The 8,543-nt window shown below is 46.0% G+C and overlaps 1 long non-coding RNA gene across 1 annotated transcript; it reads right to left on the bottom strand.

Annotated features, from left to right (window-relative positions):
- Window positions 1–715: 715 nt before the first annotated feature.
- Window positions 716–8,449, bottom strand: LOC108539283 (uncharacterized). The gene is made up of 3 exons (XR_001888320.1): window positions 8,301–8,449; window positions 1,602–1,683; window positions 716–754 (listed from the first exon to the last, which is right to left on the bottom strand). It is a non-coding gene; the product is annotated as an uncharacterized LOC108539283 (long non-coding RNA).
- Window positions 8,450–8,543: the final 94 nt, after the last annotated feature.

Genomic DNA, 8,543 nt, shown 5'->3' with positions numbered 1-8,543 from the left:
CAGAGGTTGCAATGAGCCAAGATCACGCCACTGTACTCCAGCCTGGGAGACAGACTGAGACTGTGTCTCAAAAAAAAAAAAAATTGTAGAGATGAGGTCTCACTGTGTTGCCCAGGCTGATCTTGAATTCCTGGTCTCAAGTGATCCTTCTGCCTGGGCCTCCCAAAGCTCTGGGATTATAGGCATGAGCCACCACGCCCAGCCCCCACCCTCATCTTTGAACACTTTTTTCTTATCCCTCCCTGTCTTCTCTAGTCTAAGTCTTTCATGGCCACCAGTCCTTCTACTTCACTCGGTTGTGTCAGACCACCAGAAGGCAAAATGCCTTCCTTGATCATAGGCTGGTTGGAGGATTAAACAAGATAAAGTACATGAGGGATCCAGCTTGGTGCCTGACCCAAGGTGGGTGCTTGGTCAATAACTCTTAGTACCCTGTCAATAGATGTCTTAAATAGCAATGCCAAGTATTTGCAGGTGTGTCATAATTCCCAGGAGTGCAGACTATCTACAGGTCAAATGTTGTTACCCAAAATGCAATGATCATCTTACCTTACCAAAATGGTTCATAATCAACTTATTCATCCATCCATGCAACAGTGAGGGGGCTGGGTGCGGTGGCTCTTGACTGTCATCCCAGCAACTCAGGAGTTTGAGGTGAGAACAGAGGATCATTTGAGACCAGAAGTTGGAGGCTGCAGTGAGCTGTGATGGTGCCATTTTACTCCAGCCTAGGTGACCAAGGAAAAGCCTGACTCTAAGAATAAATATATAAAATAAAATAGAGTTAAAAACATAAATAACAGCAAGGAGCTTGTGTATCACATTAAGTAATTTGGACACTTCTGTAGGCATTGGAGGCATTGATGTCTTACAGTAATTTACAGAAATAGACTTACTGAAATCATGTAACCGAACATCTACTGAGCTCCAAGCACCGTTCTAGACAGTGGGGATTAGGCAGACGATAAGACTAACATGGTTCCTGTCCTTAGGGAGCTTAATAAAATTTAGAGGGGGATGCTGGGCATGGTGGCCCGTAATCCCAGCACTTTGGGAGGCCAAGGCAGGCAGATCACCTGAGGTCAGGAGTTCAAGACCAGCCTGGCCAACATGGCGAAACCCTGTCGCTACTGAAAATACAAAAATTAGCCAGACGTGCTGATGGGTACCTGTAATCCCAGCTACTCTGGAGGCTGAGGCAGGAGAATCGTTTGAACCTGAGAGGTGGAGGTTGCAGTGAGCAGAGATCGCACCACTGCACTCCAGCCTGGGTGACAGAGTGTGACTGCATCACACACACACACACACACAAAACGGTTTAGAAGGGGAGCCAGGCCCAAGATGCAGGGAACTTGCAAGAAAGATGAATCAGTCCAGGCAAAAGGTATAGCTCCTGGTTTCCTGGAGGAACAGCTTGAGCTCCCTGGCAGGATGAATGGGAGTGGCCCAGATGCTGAGAGGAGTTCGGGCCTCCATATCTCAGTACAAGGGAATACCACAGATGTTCTGGCAGTGTTTTGAACGTGCTGTTATACCAGAAGCTTGTTCTTAAACATAATTTAAAGGGCTTGCTGGGCTCCCGACTTTTTTCATAAACCCACCGTGTCTACATCGTGGAGGTTTTGAGTCTTGGCTGCGTGGAATGTGGATTCCATGAAGCAATCTGTGCTTCAGTTTCTACATCTGAAAAATGGAGACAATAAAGACAACTCCACAGGGGTGTTAACAGAATAAAATGAAACAACATACTGAAAGCATTTGGAGGCAGTAAAAGCTAGATATTGTCATGTATGTTTATCCTTGCCAAGTTGCCACCTCCTGCCTACTCCTCACCCACAGGCAAAAGGAGGTGAGATAGATGGTACATATTCCCTAAAAAAAAGCAAGTTCTTTGTTTCATCTATAGCACCACTGATTTATTAATTAATATCTTTGGAGAAGAAGCTGATGCCTACCTTTTAGCTGTTTTGACCATTGTATAGACCTTGTTAGTTAGTTACCCAATATTCATTCTCTCATTTGACTTTGCTAACAGAATGCAATTATGCTTGGGGTAGCCATGTGCCAGCCTCGAAGTTTGGATCAAGATGAATTTAAGCAACCTGGCCATGTGACCCAGTTTTGGCCAATGAGATCTATGAAGAAAGCTTCTGTTTTTTGACAAGTGAGTTCACAGCTGGCATTGTCTCTGCCACCCTCTTACTGCCTTGAGTTGGGAAGGTGGAGCTGGGGCAGCCACTGTGTGATCATGAGCAAATGGTGAAAGCTGAGACAGTGGTCCTGATGTGACTGGGCCACTCAACCAATACCACGATTTCTGTTTCGAGAGAAGATAGATCCTTCGCTGTTTAGCCACTGTAATGGTTTTGGTTATAGACGGTCAAATGTAATCCTGACTGGTTGAGCAGGTTGATCACACATCGTTCAGAGCCATGAGCACCAAACAAGGCATCAAGTCGTGGGTATCTGGAGTCTAGAGTCAGGTTGCCAGACAGGCTCAGGAGCTTAGAACCCAAGTCATCGCAGTGAGGCAAGGACTGGAATACAGGGGTGCTGAGCCCCATTGCACACCCACAAACATGGTAGATGAGTTTGGAGGAGGAGGAGGAAGTGCCTCCATCTAACCTGATAGGCTGGGGCATGCTGGGGACAGAGGCATGGGTCTCCAGTGGGACTAGAAGGGCTCAAACTCCCTGACACCCGACTGGATCTGGGGTTTTCACTCCACTGCATGTCCTGCCCACTTTTTTCCTCAACAGATCTAGTGTCTTGTTACTCTGATTCTTTCTCATGAGGCCTTATTTTTACAACCTCCCTTGGTCCACTTGCGGCTCAGAGTAAGGTAGACAGCTGATACGGCACCAAGCTTAAAACTCCAAGGGGCTGTAGCCCCTTTTCCCTGGCCACCCTCTCCGTGCATAAACATTTGCTGAGCGGGTGACTGAATGCATGAACGAGCATATCCTGCAGATTCCACGCTCTCACTATCTGTGCTAATCCATAATAATTTCTATTTGACTTTGGAATGCATTATGTAATTTGAATTCTGCAAATTTACCTTCCTAATTATGTTCTTCTTTGACTAACACAGAACTTAATTTGCACAGATTGAGTGATGGTGGGGGGAGGTTTGCTAGGTGTTGGGATCATTAGGTGGCTAATCCATACATTGGCAGTCAAGAGTTGTCTATATTGGGAAGGTCAACTAGACTGATACTTGAAGCAGGGGTGGTGCGTGTGTGTATGTGTGGGCCTGGCGTCTTGCTTCTGCATTAGCCAATCTGTGGAAACTGAGTCCCATAAAAACCCTGCCTGCCAGCTTGGTCTTGGCTTAGGCTTTCTGGTCTATCCTGCCACTGTTCTGAGAGTGACATGGTAGTCCATGGCTTCAAAGGCCCAGCATTGAATTAGATTTACACCTGGCCTTGCTCAGACTTCAGGACCTCAATGCTAGCAACTAGGTTCCCAGGTGAGTATCCTGGGTACAGGGATACTGCATTTTCCCTCCACTTGCCCAGTGCATAAAAGAATGAATGAATGGTTGGATGGTTGGCTGGCTGGATGGGTGGATGAACTCTTTATATAACAGGTTCCCAGTCTCAAATCTCAGTTCTTTAGAAATGGTTGCTGTTTATTGACTCCTCTACTGTCCACCCACCTGGATCTTCACTGACTGAACCTTCTGTTGGGGCTGGGTCTGAAGTTCAACAGGACCTTGATTAACGGGCTCTACTTTGCCCTGGAAAGGATCCCAAGCTCCCAATCTGGTTGGAGATTTTCGACTGTATGTGCCAAGGCCTGCAATGGCTGGTTCCTGGTCTTGTTCTAATGCTTAGATGTCGATGGGGCCTGGCCTGACCACGTGCCTTTAAGCTGGCAGGTCTCACCCCAGCTGCACAGTCAGCATTCAGTACAAATGAACCACTGGAACTCAACTCATTCATAGTCTTTGTCCTGAACCATTGTCTTTGACATAGCTAGCTTGGCTTTTGTTCCTACTGTCTTCTAGGTATCTTGGCTCCCACCCCTATATTAACTGCCGGACTGATTTATGATTCCACGCCGTTGGCTGTGATCTCATGGTTCCCTCCTGGACAATGGGTCACAACTCACTTCCTAACGCACAATTGTGTCACTGGGCTCTGCCTTTGCTCCTCGATGATGGTTCACGCCAATTTCTCTGAGTACATCACTCATAGCTGCTTTTGATTAACGTTGGCCAAATCCAGGACCCTGTATCCACGGCATCTTGTAGCCTTCTCTCTCCTGGGTCTATCTGGCCTCAGGAAATAGAGCATGATGTTCATACCGATGATTTGACTTGGAACCTTAACACCAGGTTCCCCTGATCTCTCTTGGCAACTGTTATTCATCAAACATTGATTAAATACTGACTACATGTCCAGCGCTGTGCTGGGCACTAGGGATTTAATGGTGACCTGAGCAGTCATTACACTGAACCCCATTGGAGAGGCACACATGTAAACAGCAAGTGCAATGTAGCAAGTTAAAGCCAGAACAGAAATACCCGAGCTCTATGAACCAGTACAGCACCTCCCAGCAAGGCAAAGTCAGAAACGGAATAAGGAAGATGAAATTGATGCCAGATACCAAATGGTTTCCGACTAGAAGGCCTAGGGGATTGTCACTGAGTTTCCTCTTGGGAAACCAGACCCACTTCCTCCTCTGGGTGGGGGGGTCGGGGGTTGGCAGGGGGCTGTGGGGGAAGAGGCACTGATAGCCCAGGTCTTCCCCTGTCTTTACCAACCATAAGTGCCACATGAGCTGAGTTGATAATGAACTATGGACGGCCAGCCAGGCACTCTCCGCAGCTACCTCGGCACAGAGGAAGACCGTACCAAGCCTCACCATCTGAAAGGAGAAGGATTGCTCCAAAGTAAATGGGCTGTTCCTGCCCCACAGGAGAGTTGGAGGAATTGCTGAACACACCATGACTGCAAAGTCTGGCCCAAGATAATGTGGAAAGGACTTTTGAAGAACTCCCTGATTCTAAGAAAAAATTAGAAGGAAGCCGTCATCTCCATGAGATAAGGTGAAAAATCAAGACACAGGTAGCAAAGAAGTCCTGGAGCAAGGCAGCGTCAGAATCAAGAGGAAAGTGGATGACACAAATTAACATGAAGGTTCGTTCCCTTCTCCTCCCCCATCACTGCTCACAGCTCACACTCAGGACATGATACCCAGAAAAATGACCTCACCCGTTTGAACTGTGGGAGAAGAGAAAATCTAAAAGACTTTGTCATTCTGTCCAAATGATAGAATTTATTTGTTCAAAGATATTACATATACTTAAACAAAATTTTTTTTAAGAATTTATCTGGGCAGGTTTGATGGCTCACGCCTGCAATTCCAGCACTTTGGGAGGCTGAGGCGGGCGGATCACCTGAGGTCAGAAGTTCGAGACCAGCCTGGACAACATGGTGAAACCCCATCTCTAATAAAAATACAAAATTCGCTGGGTGTGGTGGCAGGTGCCTATAATACCAGCTACGTGGGAGACTGAGGCAGGAGAATATCTTGAACCCGGGAGGCAGAGGTTGCAGTGACCCAAGATGGTACCATTGCACTCCAGCCTGGGTGACAGAGTGAGACTCCATCTCAAAAAAAAAGAAAAAAAAAGATTTTATTTGGAAAGAATTAGTTAATTACTAAGTATAATAGCAAAGGAAGTAGTGTCAGAAAGTGGTGGAGGGGTCTATTTTAATGAATAGATGAGGCTTACTGGAGAAGAGAACATAATTGTTTCATGAAAATTATGCCTAATGTCCTCAAGAAAGTGCTTTTCCTTCCTCTTCCTGTCTGGATGGGCTCCCCTGTACCATATACTCGCTTTCTGGAGGTGGCATTCCCTCAGAACGCAAGCTGGAGCGGGCACAAGGTAACAGACGGGCTTATCTATCAAGGAAGGTCCAAGGCTGGTCGCAGTGGCTCACTCCTGTAGTCCTAGCACCTTGGGAGGCCAAGGAGGGCCGATCACTTGAGCTAAGGAGTTTGAGACCAGCCTGGCAACATGGCGAGACCCCGTCTCTACAAAAAATACAAAAATTAGCTGGACGTGGTGTCATGTGCCTTTAGTTCCAACTGTTCGGGAGGCTGATGTGGGAGGATTGATTGAGCCCAGGGGGTGGAGGCTGCAGTGAGTTGTGATTGAGCCACTGCACTCCAGCCTGGGCAACAAAATGAGACTCTGTCTCCAAATGAATAAATAAAAGAAGGTCCAAAAATACGATCTTAATGATACTTGGTATGTTGTTTATTTCTTTGTCAAAACCTTTTGTGTTAGCCATGGTTCTCCTAGAAACAGAGACTAAAAAGAAATTTAAAGCAGAAAGGATTTATTAGAAGAAACATCTGTGGGAGAAGCCCGGAGGGAGACAGAGAAAGTGAAGAGGGCCACATAATCCCAAATGAAGGGGAGAGGAAAGGAAGTTGGGTGGGGGCCTGGAGCAGTGGCTCACACCTGTAATCCCAGCAATTTGGGAGGCTGAGGTGAGTGAATCACTTGAGGCCAGGAATTCAAGACCAGTCTGGCCAACACGGAGAAACCTCTGTTTCTACTAAAAATACAAAAATCGGCCAGGTTTGGTGGCACAGGTCTGTCATCCCAGCTACTTGGGAGGCTGAGGCAGGAGAATTGCTTGAACCTCAGAGACAGAGGTTGCAGNAGAAAGAAAGATAGAGAAAAGAAAGAGAGGAAGGAAGGAAGGAAGGAAAAAGGGAAAGAAGGAAGGAGGGAAGGAAGGAAGGGAAGGACAAGTTGGGTGGGATCTAGTTTATGATGGGTAAAAAAATATTTTTTTTTAAGAAGAAGAAATTTGGATGGGAGTGTCCTGGACTCCCATGCAGTCTAAGGAAGGTTTGGGAAGGTTCTTGGAGAATTCTCAAGCTCAGGTCGTCATCGAAGGAGCCCTGCACCTCCCATGAACAGGCTGCCTTAGTGTCTCTGAGGTGTTCAGTTGATGGCTGAGAGCTGCAGAATTGGGATGGCAGAGCCAGCGTCTGGGGCCCTTGGTCTCTTATGGGCTGTATTACTCAGAGTTCTCCAGAGAAACAGAACCAATAGGGAATGTGTAGATATAGAGAAAGATATTTATTATGGGGGATTGGCTCACACAATTATGAAGACTGAGAAGTCCCACAGTCTGCCATCTGCAAGCTGAAGACCCAGGAAAACAGGTGGTATAGTTCCAGTCCAACGAAGCCCGGAGGCCTGAGAACCAGGGAAACCAATGGCGTAGGTCCCAGTCTGAATCCTAAGTCCCCCAAACCAGGAGTGCTGATGCCTGAGGGCAAGAGATGATGCTCCAGCTCAAGCAGAGACAGCGAATTCACGCTTCCTAAACTTTTTGTTCTATTTGGGCTCTCAATGGATGGCATGATGCTCACCTGGATTGGTGAAGGCAAACATTATTCGGATTCAAATGCTAATCTCTTCTGGAAATACCCTCATGGACATACCCAGAAATAATGTTTTACCAGCCATCTGGGCATCCCTTAACCTAGTCCAGTAGACACATAAAATTAACCATCACACGTGGAAGTCTGATCACTCCACATCTCTTCATAGTGATGGTGGCTCCAGTTTCCAGTCCAAATAAGTGTACGTGCTAGGAGCTTTCTGCACAGCTTTTGGGTGTGGTAGGCAATCGAAGGGATCAAGTTTGCATGCTGGAATATTTCAGTTGCTGAGATATTTCAATGGTTTGTGAAGACCATGGGGAAATAAACATTTAAAATTAAAAGTGACTTGGAAAATCAAGGCAGAGTTTCTCAGCAGTAGTTCCCTGTTGATAGAAATATTTGGGACACTTGTTACAATTTCTTTATTTCTGCCCAGACTTATTTAATCAAACCTTGGAGGTGAGAACCAGAGCTCTAATACACACCAATACTATATTTATAGTTAGCATCAAAGTAAAGGGAAGTTTGAGGTGATTTACACCAAATCCAAACTCAATGATATCCGAGTAAGTGAAATTTGACTATATTTTAATATTGCAATCTCCCTACATTTTTTCTTGCCACCGATAGCTACATCTACCTTTTTGCTTTAAATTCCATTTTCCAATCCCTTCTGTCAGACACCGAAAAAAAAAATGGTTACAATATTCTTAGAAAACTGTGCTTCAGAGAAAGCAGTGAGGTTACTCAATTGTTTCTCCTCTGTTAATTTGAGAATCTTAAATTATGCATGTTATTTTGCACACATTTGCATGTTCAATTCACATGCCTGAGTTATTCGTCTACAAGATAAAACCAAGCATAGTAATTCAAGTAACCTGTGTCTGATTTCTCTTCACCCAAATTTCAGGGCTAATCGAGTTGCAGTTAAAGAATGGGTAATTAAATCACTTGGGAAGCGCAGGGGAGTGCTGGTGGATAGGAAAGATGGGGGTCGGCCGGGCGCGGTGGCTCAAGCCTGTAATCCCAGCACTTTGGGAGGCCGAGACGGGCGGATCACGAGGTCAGGAGATCGAGACCATCCTGGCTAATACGGTGAAACCCCGTCTCTACTAAAAAAA

This window comes from Rhinopithecus bieti, unplaced genomic scaffold, assembly GCF_001698545.2.
Source record: "Rhinopithecus bieti isolate Rb0 unplaced genomic scaffold, ASM169854v2 scaffold_17010, whole genome shotgun sequence".
NCBI classification, from domain to species: Eukaryota; Metazoa; Chordata; class Mammalia; order Primates; family Cercopithecidae; genus Rhinopithecus; species Rhinopithecus bieti.
Note: the sequence above shows the minus strand (reverse complement) of the source record. Positions and strands in the feature narration are given on the sequence as shown.